The following is a 13,190-nucleotide window of genomic DNA, read 5'->3' on the forward strand; positions in this document are numbered from 1 at the left end:
ATTGCATCCGTCGATCCCTCACAATGACGAATTAACACAGAAATTGCGTCGCTATGATATACTATGGTTTCTATGACTTCTCTCTCTAAATCGAGAAGCGTTTCTATGGCAACGAATAGATCTCTTACTGGGAGGCGAGGATCTCATGTCGGATGCACTATTCCTTCTATATTGCATCCGTCGATCTCTCACAATGACGAATTAACACAGAAATTGCGTCGCTTTGAAATACTATAGGTTCTATGACTTCTCTTTCTAAATCGAGGTGCGTTTCTATGGCAACGAATGGATCTCCTATTGGGAGGCGATTATCTCATGTCGGATGCACTATTCCTTCTTTATTGCATCCGTCGATCCCTAACAATGATGAATTAACACAGAAATTGCTTCACTATGAAATACTATAAGTTCTATGTCTCCTCTTTCTAAATCGAGGAGCGTTTCTATGGCAACGACAGGATCTCCAATTGGGAGGCGAGTATCTCATGTCGAATGCACTATTCCTTCTTTATTGCATCCGTCGATTCCTCACAATGACAAATTATTACAGAAATTGCGTCGCTATGAAATACTATATGTTCTACACCTTCTCTTTCCAAATCGAGGAACGATCCTATGGCAACGAAAGGATCTCGTATTGGGAGGCGAGTATCTCTTTTCGGATGCACCATTCCTTCTCAATTGCATCCGTCGGTCCCTCACAATGTCGAATTAACACAGAAATTGCGTCGCTATGAAATACTATGGGTTCTATGACTTCTCTTTCTAAATCGAGGAGCGTTTCTATGGCAACGACAGGATCTCCTATCGGGAGGCGAGAATCTCATGTCGGATGCACTATTCCTTCTTTATTGCATCCGTCGATCCCTCACAATGTCGAATTAACACAGAAATTGCGTCGCTATGAAATACTATAGGTTCTATGACCTCTCTTTCTAAATCGAGGAGCGTTTCTATGGCAACGACAGGATCTCCTACTGGGAGACGAGTATCTCATGTAGGATGCACTATTCCTTCTTTATTGCATCCGTTGACTCCTCACAATGACGAATTAACACAGATATTGCGTCGCTATGAAATACTGAAGGTCCAATGATTTCTCTTTCTAAATCGAGCTGCGTTCCTATGGCAACGACAGGATCTCCTATTGGGAGGCGAGTATCTCATGTCGGATGCACTATTCCTTCTTTATTGCATCCGTCGATTCCTCACAATAACGAATTAACACAGATATTGCGTCGCAAGGAAATACTATATGTTCTATGACTTCTCTTTCTAAATCGATGAGCGTTTCAATGGCAACTACAGGATCTCCTATTGGGAGGCGAGTATCTCATTTGGGATGCACTATTCCTTCTCAATTGCATCCGTCGATCCCTCACATGGCGAATTAACACAGAAATTGCGTCGCTATGAAATAATATAGGTTCTATGACTTCTCTTTCTATATCGAGGGGCGTTTCTATGGCAAAGACAGGATCTCCTGTTGGGAGGTGAGTATCTCATGTCGAATGCACTATTCCTTCTTTATTGCATCCGTCGATTCCTCACAATGACGAATTAACACAGAAATTGCGTCGCTATGAAATACTATATGTTCTACTCCTTCTCTTTCCAAATCGAGGAGCGTTTCTATGGCAACGACAGGATCTCCTACTGGGAGACGAGTATCTAATGTAGGATGCACTATTCCTTCTTTATTGCATCCGTTGACTCCTCACAATGACGAATTAACACAGAAATTGCGTCGCTATGAAATACTGAAGGTCCAATGATTTCTCTTTCTAAATCGAGCTGCGCTCCTAAGGCAACGAAACGATCTCCTATTGGGAGGCGAGTATCTCTTTTCGGATGCACTATTCCTTCTCAATTGCATCCGTCGATCCATCACAACGACGAATTAACACAGAAATTGCGTCGCTATGAAATACTATAGGTTCTATGACTTCTCCTTCTAAATCGAAGAGCGTTTCTATGGCAACGACAGTACCTCCTATTGGGAGGCGAGTATCTCATGTCGGATGCACTATTCCTTCTTTATTGCATCCGTCGATCCCTCACAATGACGAATTAACACAGAAATTGCTTCGCTATGAAATACTATAGATTCTATGACCTCTCTTTCTAAATCGAGGGGCGTTTCTATGGCAACGACAGGATCTCCTATTGGGAGGCGAGTATCTCATGTCGGTTGCACTATTTCCTCATTATTGCATCCGTCGATCCCTCACAATGACGAATTAACACAAAAATTGCGTCGCTATGAAATACTATAGGTTCTATGACTTCTCTTTCTAAATCGAGGTTCGCTTCTATGGCAACGAAAGGATCTCCTATTGGGAGACGAGTATCTCATGTAGGATGCACTATTCCTTCTTTATTGCATCCGTCGATCCCTCACAATGACGAATTAACACAGAAATTGCGTCGCTATGAAATACTATAGGATCCATGACTTCACTTTCTAAATCGAGGTGCGTTCCTGTGGCAACGACAGGATCTCCTATTGGGAGGCGAATATCTCATGTCGGATGCACTATTCCTTCTTTATTGCATCCGTCGATCCGTAACAATGACAAATTAACACAGAAATTGCGTCGCTATGTAATACTATAGGTTCTATGACTTCTCTTTCTAAATCGAGGAGCGTTTCTATGGCAACGACAGGATCTCCTATTGGGAGGCGAGTATTTCATATCGGATGCACTATTTCTTCATTATTGCATCCGTCGATCCTCACAATGACGAATTAACACAGAATTTGCGTCGCTATGAAATACTATAGGTTCTATGACTTCTCTTTCTAAATCGGAGAGCGTTTCTATGGCAACGAATGGATCTCCTATTGGGAGGCGAGTATCTCATGTCGGATGCACTATTCCTTCTTTATTGCATCCGTCGTTCTCTCACAATGACGAATTAACACAGAAATTGCGTCGCTATGAAATACTATAGGTTCTATGACTTCTCTTTCTAAATCGAGGAGCCTTTCTATGGCAACGACAGGATCTCCTATTGGGAGGCGAGTATCTCATGTCGGATGCACTATTCCTTCTTTATTGCATCCGTCGATCCCTCACAATGACGAATTAAAACAGAAATTGCGTCGCTATCAAATACTATAAGTTCTATGACTTCTCTTTCTAAATCGTGGAGTGTTTCTATGGCAACGACAGGATCTCCTATTGGGAGGCGAGTATCTCTTTTCGGATGCACTATTCCTTCTTTATTGCATCCGACGATCTCTCACAATGACGAATTAACACAGAAATTGCGTCGCTATGAAGTACTATAGGTTCTATGACTTCTCCTTCTAAATCGAGTAGCGTTTCTATGGCAACGACAGGATCTCCAATTGGAAGGCGAGTATCTCACGTCGGACGCACTATTCCTTCTTTATTGCATCCGTCGATCCCTCACAATGACGAATTAACACAGAAATTGCGTCGCTTTGAAATACTATAGGTTCTATGACTTCTCTTTCTAAATCGAGGAGCGTTTCTATGGCAACGAATGGATCTCCTATTGGGAGGCGAGTATCTCATGTCGGATGCACTATTCCTTCTGTATTGCATCCGTCGATCCCTAACAATGATGAATTAACACAGAAATTGATTCACTATGAAATACTATATGTTCTATGTCTCCTCTTTCTAAATCGGGAGCGTTTCTATGGCAACGACAGGATCTCCTATTGGGAGGCGAGTATCTCATGTCGAATGCACTATTCCTTGTTTATTGCATCCGTCGATTCCTCACAATGACGAATTATTACAGAAATTGCGTCGCTATGAAATACTATATGTTCTACACCTTCTCTTTCCAAATCGAGGAACGATCCTATGGCAACGAAAAGATCTCCTATTGGGAGGCGAGTATCTCTTTTCGGATGCACTATTCCTTCTCAATTGCATCCGTCGATCCCTCACAATGACGAATTAACACAGAAATTGCGTCGCTACGAAATACTATAGGTTCTATGACTTCTCTTTCTAAATCGAGGTTCGTTTCTATGGTAACGACAGGATATCCTATTTGGAGGCGAGTATCTCTTGTCGGATGCAGTATTCCTTGTTTATTGCATCCGTCGATCCCTCACAATGACGAATTAACACAGAAATTGCTTCGCTATGTAATACTATAGGTTCTATGACCTCTCTTTCTAAATCGAAGAGCGTTTCTATGGCAACGACAGGATCTCCTATTGGGAGGCGAGTATCTCATGTCGGTTGCACTATTTCTTCATTATTGCATCCGTCGATCCCTCACAATGACGAATTAACACAGAAATTGCGTCGCTATGAAATACTATAGGTTCTATGACTTCTCTATCTAAATCGAGGTTCGTTTCTATGGCAACGACAGGATCTCCTATTGGGAGACGGGTATCTCATGTAGGATGCACTATTCCTTCTTTATTGCATCCGTCGATCCCTCACAATGACGAATTAACACAGAAATTGCGTCGCTATGGAATACTATAGGTTCTATGACTTCTTTTTCTAAATCGAGGAGCGTTCCTATGGCAACGACAGGATCTCCTATTGGGAGGCGAGTATCTCATGTCGGATGCACTATTCCTTCTTTATTGCATCCGTCGATCCGTAACAATGACAAATTAACACAGAAATTGCGTCGCTATGAAATACTATAGGTTTGATGAGTTCTCTTTCTAAATCGAGGAGCGTTTCTATGGCAACGACAGGATCTCCTATTGGGAGGCGAGTATCTCATGTCGAATGAACTATTTCTTCATTATTGCATCCGTCGATCCCTCACAATGACGAATTAACACAGAAATTGCGTCGCTATGATATACTATAGGTTCTATGACTTCTCTTTCTAAATCGAGGAGCGTTTCTATGGCAACGAATAGATCTCTTATTGGGAGGCGGGTATCTCATGTCGGATGCACTATTCCTTCTTTATTGCATCCGTCGATCTCACACAATGACGAATTAAGACAGAAATTGCGTCGCTATGAAATACTGTAGGTTCTATGACTTCTCCTTCTAAATCGAGTAGCGTTTCTATGGCAACGACAGGATCTCCTATTGGAAGGCGAGTATCTCATGTCGGATGCACTATTCCTTCTTTATTGCATCCGTCGATCCCTCACAATGACGAATTAACACAGAAATTGCGTCGCTTTGAAATACTATAGGTTCTATGACTTCTCTTTCTAAATCGAGGAGCGTTTCTATGGCAACGAATGGGTCTCCTATTGGGAGGCGAGTATCTCATGTCGGATGCACTATTCCTTCCTTATTGCATCCGTCGATCTCTAACAATGATGAATTAACACAGAAATTGCTTCACTATGAAATACTATAAGTTCTATGTCTCCTCTTTCTAAATCGAGGAGCGTTTCTATGGCAACGACAGGATCTCCTATTGGGAGGCGAATATCACATGTCGAATGCACTATTCCTTCTTTATTGCATCCGTCGATTCCTCACAATGACGAATTATTACAGAAATTGCGTCGCTATGAAATACTATATGTTCTACACCTTCTCTTTCCAAATCGAGGAACGATTCTATGGCAACGAAAGGATCTCCTATTGGGAGGCGAGTATCTCTTTTCGGATGCACCATTCCTCTCAATTGCATCCGTCGATCCCTCACAATGACTAATAACCACAGAAATTGCGTTGCTATGAAATACTATAGGTTCTATGACTTCTCTTTCTAAATCGAGGAGCGTTTCTATGGCAACAACAGGATCTCCTATTGGGAGACGAGTATCTCATGTAGGATGCACTATTCCTTCTTTATTGCATCCGTCGATCCCTCACAATGACGAATTAACACAGAAATTGTGTCGCTATGAAATACAATAGGTTCTATGACTTCACTTTTTAAATCGAGGAGCGTTCCTATGGCAACGACAGGATCTCCTATTGGGAGGCGAGTATTTCATGTCGGATGCACTATTCCTTCTTTATTGCATCCGTCGATCCGTAACAATGACAAATTAACACAGAAATTGCTTCGCTATGAAATACTATAGGTTCTATGACTTCTCTTTCTAAAGCGAGGAGCGTTTCTATGGCAACGACAGGATCTCCTATTGGGACGCGAGTATCTCATGTCGGATGCATTATTTCTTCATTGTTGCATCCGTCGATCCCTCACAATGACGAATTAACACAGAAATTGCGTCGCTATGAAATACTATAGGTTCTATGACTTCTCTTTCTAAATTGAGGAGCGTTTCTATGGCAACGACAGGATCTCCTATTGGGACGCGAGTATCTCATGTCGGATGCACTATTCCTTCTTTATTGTATCCGTCGATCTCTCACAATGACAAATTAACACAGAAATTGCGTCGCTATGAGATACTATAGGTTCTATGACTTCTCTTTCTATATCGAGGAGCCTTTCTATGGCAACGACAGGATCTCCTATTGGGAGGCGAGTATCTCTTTTCGGATGCACCATTCCTTCTCAATTGCATCCGTCGATCCCTCACAATGACGAATAACCACAGAAATTGCGTCGCTATGAAATACTATAGGTTCTATGACTTCTCTTTCTAAATCGTGGAGCGTTTCTATGGCAACGACAGGATCTCCTATCGGGAGGCGAGAATCTCATGTCGGATGCACTATTCCTTCTTTATTGCATCCGTCGATCCCTCACAATGTCGAATTAACACAGAAATTGCGTCGCTATGAAATACTATAGGTTCTATGCGTTCTCTTTCTAAATCGAGGAGCGTTTCTATGGCAACGACAGGATCTCATATTGGGAGGCGAGTATCTCATGTCGGATGCACTATTCCTTCTCAATTGCATCCGTCGATCCCTCACAATGACGAATTAACACAGAAATTGCGTCGCTATGAAATACTATAGGTTCTATGACTTCTCTTTCTAAATCGAGGAGCGTTTCTATGGCAACGACAGGATCTCCTATTGGGAGGCGAGTATCTCATGTCGGATGAACTATTCCATCTTTATTGCATCCGTCGATCCCTCACAATGACGAATTAACCCAGAGATTGCGTCGCTATGAAATTTTATAGGTTCTATGACCTCTCTTTCTAAATCGAGGAGCGTTTCTATGGCTACGACAGGATCTCCTATTGGGAGACGAGTATCTCATGTAGGATGCACTATTCGTTCTTTATTGCATCCGTTGACCCCTCACAATGACGAATTAACACAGAAATTGCGTCGCTATGAAATACTGTAAGTCCAATTACTTCTCTTTCTAAATCGAGCTGCGTTCCTATGGCAACGACAGGATCTCCTATTGGGAGGCGAGTATCTCATGTCGGATGCACTATTCCTTCTTTATTGCATCCGTCGATTCCTCACAATGACGTATTAACACAGATATTGCGTCGCAATGAAATACTATATGTTCTATGACTTCTCTTTCTAAATCGAGGAGCGTTTCTATGGCAACTACAGGATCTCCTATTTGGAGGCGAGTATCTCATTTTGGATGCACTATTCCTTCTCAATTGCATCCGTCGATCCCTCACAATGACGAATTAACACAGAAATAGCGTCGCTATGAAATAATATAGGTTCTATGTCTTCTCTTTCTATATCGAGGGGCGTTTCTATGGCAAAGACAGGATCTCCTATTGGGAGGCGAGTATCTCATGTCGAATGCACTATTCCTTCTTTATTGCATCCGTCGATTCCTCACAATGACGAATTAACACAGAAATTGCGTCGCTATGAAATACTATATGTTCTACGCCTTCTCTTTCCAAATCGAGGTACGATCCCATGGCAACGAAAGGATCTCCTATTGGGAGGCGAGTATCTCTTTTCGGTTGCACTATTCCTTCTCAATTGCATCCGTCGATCCATCACAATGACGAAATAACACAGAAATTGCGTCGCTATGAAATACTATAGGTTCTATGACTTCTCTTTCTAAATCGAGGTTCGTTTCTATGGCAACGACAGGATCTCCTGTTGGGAGGCGAGTATCAAATGTCGGATGCACTATTCCTTGTTTATTGTATCCGTCGATCCCTCACAATGACGAATTAACACAGAAATTGCGTCGCTATGAAATACTATAGGTTCTATGACTACTCTTTCTAAATCGAGGAGCGTTTCTATGACAACGACAGGAACTCCTATTGGGAGACGAGTATCTCATGTCGGATGCACTATTCCTTCTTTTTTGCATCCGTCGATCCCTCACAATGACGAATTAACACAGAAATTGCGTCGCTATGAAATACTATAGGTTCTATGACTTCACTTTCTAAATCGAGGAGCGTTCCTATGGCAACGACAGGATCTCCTATTGGGAGGCGAGTATTTCATGTCGGATGCACTATTCCTTCTTTATTGCATACGTCGATCCGTAACAATGACAAATTAACACAGAAATTGCTTTCTCTATGAAATACTATAGGTTCTATGACTTCTCTTTCTAAATCGAGGATCGTTTCTATGGCAACGACAGGATCTCCTATTGGGAGGCGAGTATCTCATGTCGGATGCATTATTTCTTCATTATTGCATACGTCGAACCCTCACAATGACGAATTAACACAGAAATTGCGTCGCTATGAAAAACTATAGGTTCTATGACTTCTCTTTCTAAATCGAGGAGCCTTTCTATGGAAACGACAGGATCTCCTATTGGGAGGCGAGTATCTCATGTCGGATGCACTATTCCTTCTTTATTGCATCCGTCGATCCCTCACAATGAAGAATTAACACAGAAATTGCGTCGCTAACAAATACTATAAGTTCTATGACTTCTCTATCTAAATCGTGGAGTGTTTCTATGGCAACGACAGGATCTCCTATTGGGAGGCGAGTATCTCTTTTCGGAAGCACTATTCCTTCTTTATTGCATCCTTCGATCCCTAACAATGATGAATTAACACAGAAATTGCTTCACTATGAAATACTATAAGTTCTATGTCTCCTCTTTCTTAATCGAGGAGCGTTTCTATGGCAACGACAGGATCTCCTATTGGGAGGCGAGTATCTCATGTCGAATGCACTATTCCTTCCTTATTGCATCCGTCGATTCCTCACAATGACGAATTATTACAGAAATTGCGTCGCTATGAAATACTATATGTTCTACACCTTCTCTTTCCAAATCGAGGAACGATCCTATGGCAACGAAAGGATCTCCTATTGGGAGGCGAGTATCTCTTTTCGGATGCACTATTCCTTCTCAATTGCATCCGTCGATCCCTCACAATGACGAATTAACACAGAAATTGCGTCGCTACGAAATACTATAGGTTCTATGACTTCTCTTTCTAAATCGAGGTTCGTTTCTATGGCAACGACAGGATCTCCTATTGGGAGGCGAGTATCTCTTTTCGGATGCACTATTCCTTGTTTATTGCATCCGTAGATCCCTCACAATGACGAATTAACACAGAAATTGCGTCGCTATGAGATACTATAGGTTCTATGACTTCTCTTTCTAAATCGAGGAGCGTTTCTATGACAACGACAGGATCTCCTATTGGGAGGCGTGTATCTCATGTCGGATGCACTATTCCTTCTTTATTGCATCCGTCGATCCCTCACAATGACGGATTAACACAGAAATTGCTTCGCTATGAAATACTATAGATTCTATGACCTCTCTTTCTAAATCGAGGAGCGTTTCTATGGCAACGACAGGATCTCCTATTGGGAGGCGAGTATCTCATGTCGGTTGCACTATTTCTTCATTATTGCATCCGTCGATCCCTCACAATGACGAATTAACACAGAAATTGCGTCGCTATGAAATACTATAGGATCTATGACTTCTCCTTCTAAATCGAGTAGCGTTTCTATGGCAACGACAGGATCTCCTATTGGAAGGCGAGTATCTCATGTCGGATGCACTATTCCTTCTTTATTGCATCCGTCGATCCCTCACAATGAAGAATTAACACAGAAATTGCGTCGCTTTGAAATACTACAGGTTCTATGACTTCTCTTTCTAAATCGAGGAGCGTTTCTATGGCAACGAATGGATCTCCTATTGGGAGGCGAGTATCTCATGTCGGATGCACTATTCCTTCTTTATTGCATCCGTCGATCCGTCACAATGACGAATTAACACAGAAATTGCGTCGCTATGAAATACTATAGGTTCTATGACTTCTCTTTCTAAATCGAGGAGCGTTTCTATGGCAACGACAGGATCTAAGATTGGGAGGCGAGTATCTCATGTCGGATGCACTATTCCTTCTTTATTGCATCCGTCGATCCCTAACTATGATGAATTAACACAGAACGAGTATCTCATGTCGGATGCACTATTCCTTCTTTATTGCATCCGTCGATCCCTAACTATGATGAATTAACACAGAACTTGCTTCGCTATGAAATACTATATGTTCTATGTCTTCTCTTTCTAAATCGACTAGCGTTTCTATGGCAACGACAGGATCTCCTATTGGGAGGCGGGTATCTCATGTCGAATGCACTATTCCTTCTTTATTGCATCCGTCGATTCCTCACAATGACGAATTAACACAGAAATTGCGTCGCTATGAAATACTATAGGATCTATGACTTCTCCTTCTAAATCGAGTAGCGTTTCTATGGCAACGACAGGATCTCCTATTGGAAGGCGAGTATCTCATGTCGGATGCACTATTCCTTCTTTATTGCATCCGTCGATCCCTCACAATGAAGAATTAACACAGAAATTGCGTCGCTTTGAAATACTACAGGTTCTATGACTTCTCTTTCTAAATCGAGGAGCGTTTCTATGGCAACGAATGGTTCTCCTATTGGGAGGCGAGTATCTCATGTCGGATGCACTATTCCTTCTCAATTGCATCCGTCGATCCCTAACAATGAGAATTAAAACAGAAATTGCTTCACTATGAAATACTATAAGTTTTATGTCTCCTCTTTCTAAATCGAGGAGCGTTTCTATGGCAACGACAGGATCTGCTATTGGGAGGCGAGTATCGCATGTCGAATGCACTATTCCAACCTTATTGCATCCGTCGATTCCTCACAATGACGAATTATTACAGAAATTGCGTCGCTATGAAATACTATATGTTCTACACCTTCTCTTTCCAAATCGAGGAACGATGCTATGGCAACGAAAGGATCTCCTATTGGGAGGCGAGTATCTCTTTTCGGGTGCACCATTCCTTCTCAATTGCATCCGTCGATCCCTCACAATGACGAATTAACACAGAAATTGCGTCGCTATGAAATACTATAGGTTCTATGACTTCTCTTTCTAAATCGAGGTGCTTTTCTATGGCAACGACAGGCTCTCCTATCGGGAGGCGAGAATCTCATGTCGGATGCACTATTCCTTCTATATTGCATCCGTCGATCCCTCACAATGTCGAATTAACACAGAAATTGCGTCGCTATGAAATACTATATGTTCTACGCCTTCTCTTTCCAAATCGAGGTACGATCCTATGGCAACGAAAGGATCTCCTATTGGGAGGCGATTATCTCATGTCGAATGCACTATTCCTTCGTTATTGCATCCGTCGATTCCTCACAATGACGAATTATTACAGAAATTGCGTCGCTATGAAATACTATATGTTCTACACCTTCTCTTTCCAAATCGAGGAACTATCCTATGGCAACGAAAGGATCTCCAATTGGGAGGCTAGTATCTCTTTTCGGATGCACTATTCCTTCTCAATTGCATCCGTCGATCCCTCACAATGACGCATTATTACAGAAATTGCGTCGCTGTGAAATACCATATGTTCTACACCTTCTCTTTCCAAATCGAGGAACGATCCTATGGCAACGAAAGGATCTCGTATTGGGAGGCGAGTATCTCTTTTCGGATGCAACATTCCTTCTTTATTGCATCCGTCGATCCCTCACAATGTCGAATTAACACAGAAATTGCATCACTATGAAATACTGTAAGTTCTATGTGTTCTCTTTCTAAATCGAGGAGCGTTTCTATGGCAACGACAGGATCTCATATTAGGAGGCGAGTATCTCATGTCGGATGCACTATTCCTTCTTTATTGCATCCGTCGATCCCTCACAATGACGAATTAACACAGAAATTGCGTCGCTATGCAATACTATAGGTTCTATGACCTCTCTTTCTAAATCGAGGAGCGTTTCTATGGCAACGACAGGATCTCCTATTGGGAGACGAGTATCTCATGTCGGATGCACTATTCCTTCTTTATTGCATCCGTTGATCCCTCACAATGACGAATTAACACAGAAATTGCGTCGCTATGAAATACTATAGGTTCTATGACTTCTCTTTCTAAATCGAGGAGCGTTCCTAAGGCAACGACAGGATCTACAATTGGGAGGCGAGTATCTTATGTCGGATGCACTATTCCTTCTTTATTGCATCCGTCGATTCCTCACAATGACGAATGAACACATATATTGTGTCGCAATGAAATACTATATGTTCTATGACTTCTCTTTCTAAATCGAGGAGCGTTTCTATGGCAACGACAGGATCTCCTATTGCATCCGTCGATCCCTCACAATGACGAATTAACACAGAAATTGCGTCGCTATGAAATACTATAGATTCTATGACTTCTCTTTCTAAATCGAGTTGCGCTTCTGTGGCAACGACAGGATCTCCTATTGGGAGGCGAGTATCTCATGTCGGATGCACTATTCAGTCTTTATTGCTTCCGTCGATCCCTCACAATGACGAATTAACACAGAAATTGCTTCGCTATGAAATACTATAAGTTCTGTGACTACTCTTTCTAAATCGAGGAGCGTTTCTATGGCAACGACAGGATCTCCTATTGGGAGGCGAGTATCTCATGTCGGATGCACTATGCCTTCTTTATTGCATCCGTCAATCCCTCACAATAACGACTTAAAACAGAAATTGCGTTGCTATGAAATACTATGGGTTCTATGACTTCTCTTTCTAAATCGATGAGCGTTTCTATGGCAACGACAGGATCTCCTATTGGGAGGCGAGTATCTCATGTCGGATGCACCATTCCTTCTTTATTGCATCCGTCGATCCCTCACAATGACGAATTAACACAGAAATTGCGTCGCTATGAAATACTACAGGTTCTATGACTTCTCTTTCTAAATCGAAGAGCGTTTCTATGGCAACGACATGATCTCCTATTGGGAGGCGAGTATCTCATGTCGGATGCACTATTCCTTCCTTATTGCATCCGTCTATCCCTAACAATGATGAATTAACACAGAAATTGCTTCGCTATGAAATACTATAAGTTC

The sequence above is a fragment of the Schistocerca cancellata genome, chromosome 10 (genome assembly GCF_023864275.1).
Source record: "Schistocerca cancellata isolate TAMUIC-IGC-003103 chromosome 10, iqSchCanc2.1, whole genome shotgun sequence".
NCBI classification, from domain to species: domain Eukaryota; kingdom Metazoa; phylum Arthropoda; class Insecta; order Orthoptera; family Acrididae; genus Schistocerca; species Schistocerca cancellata.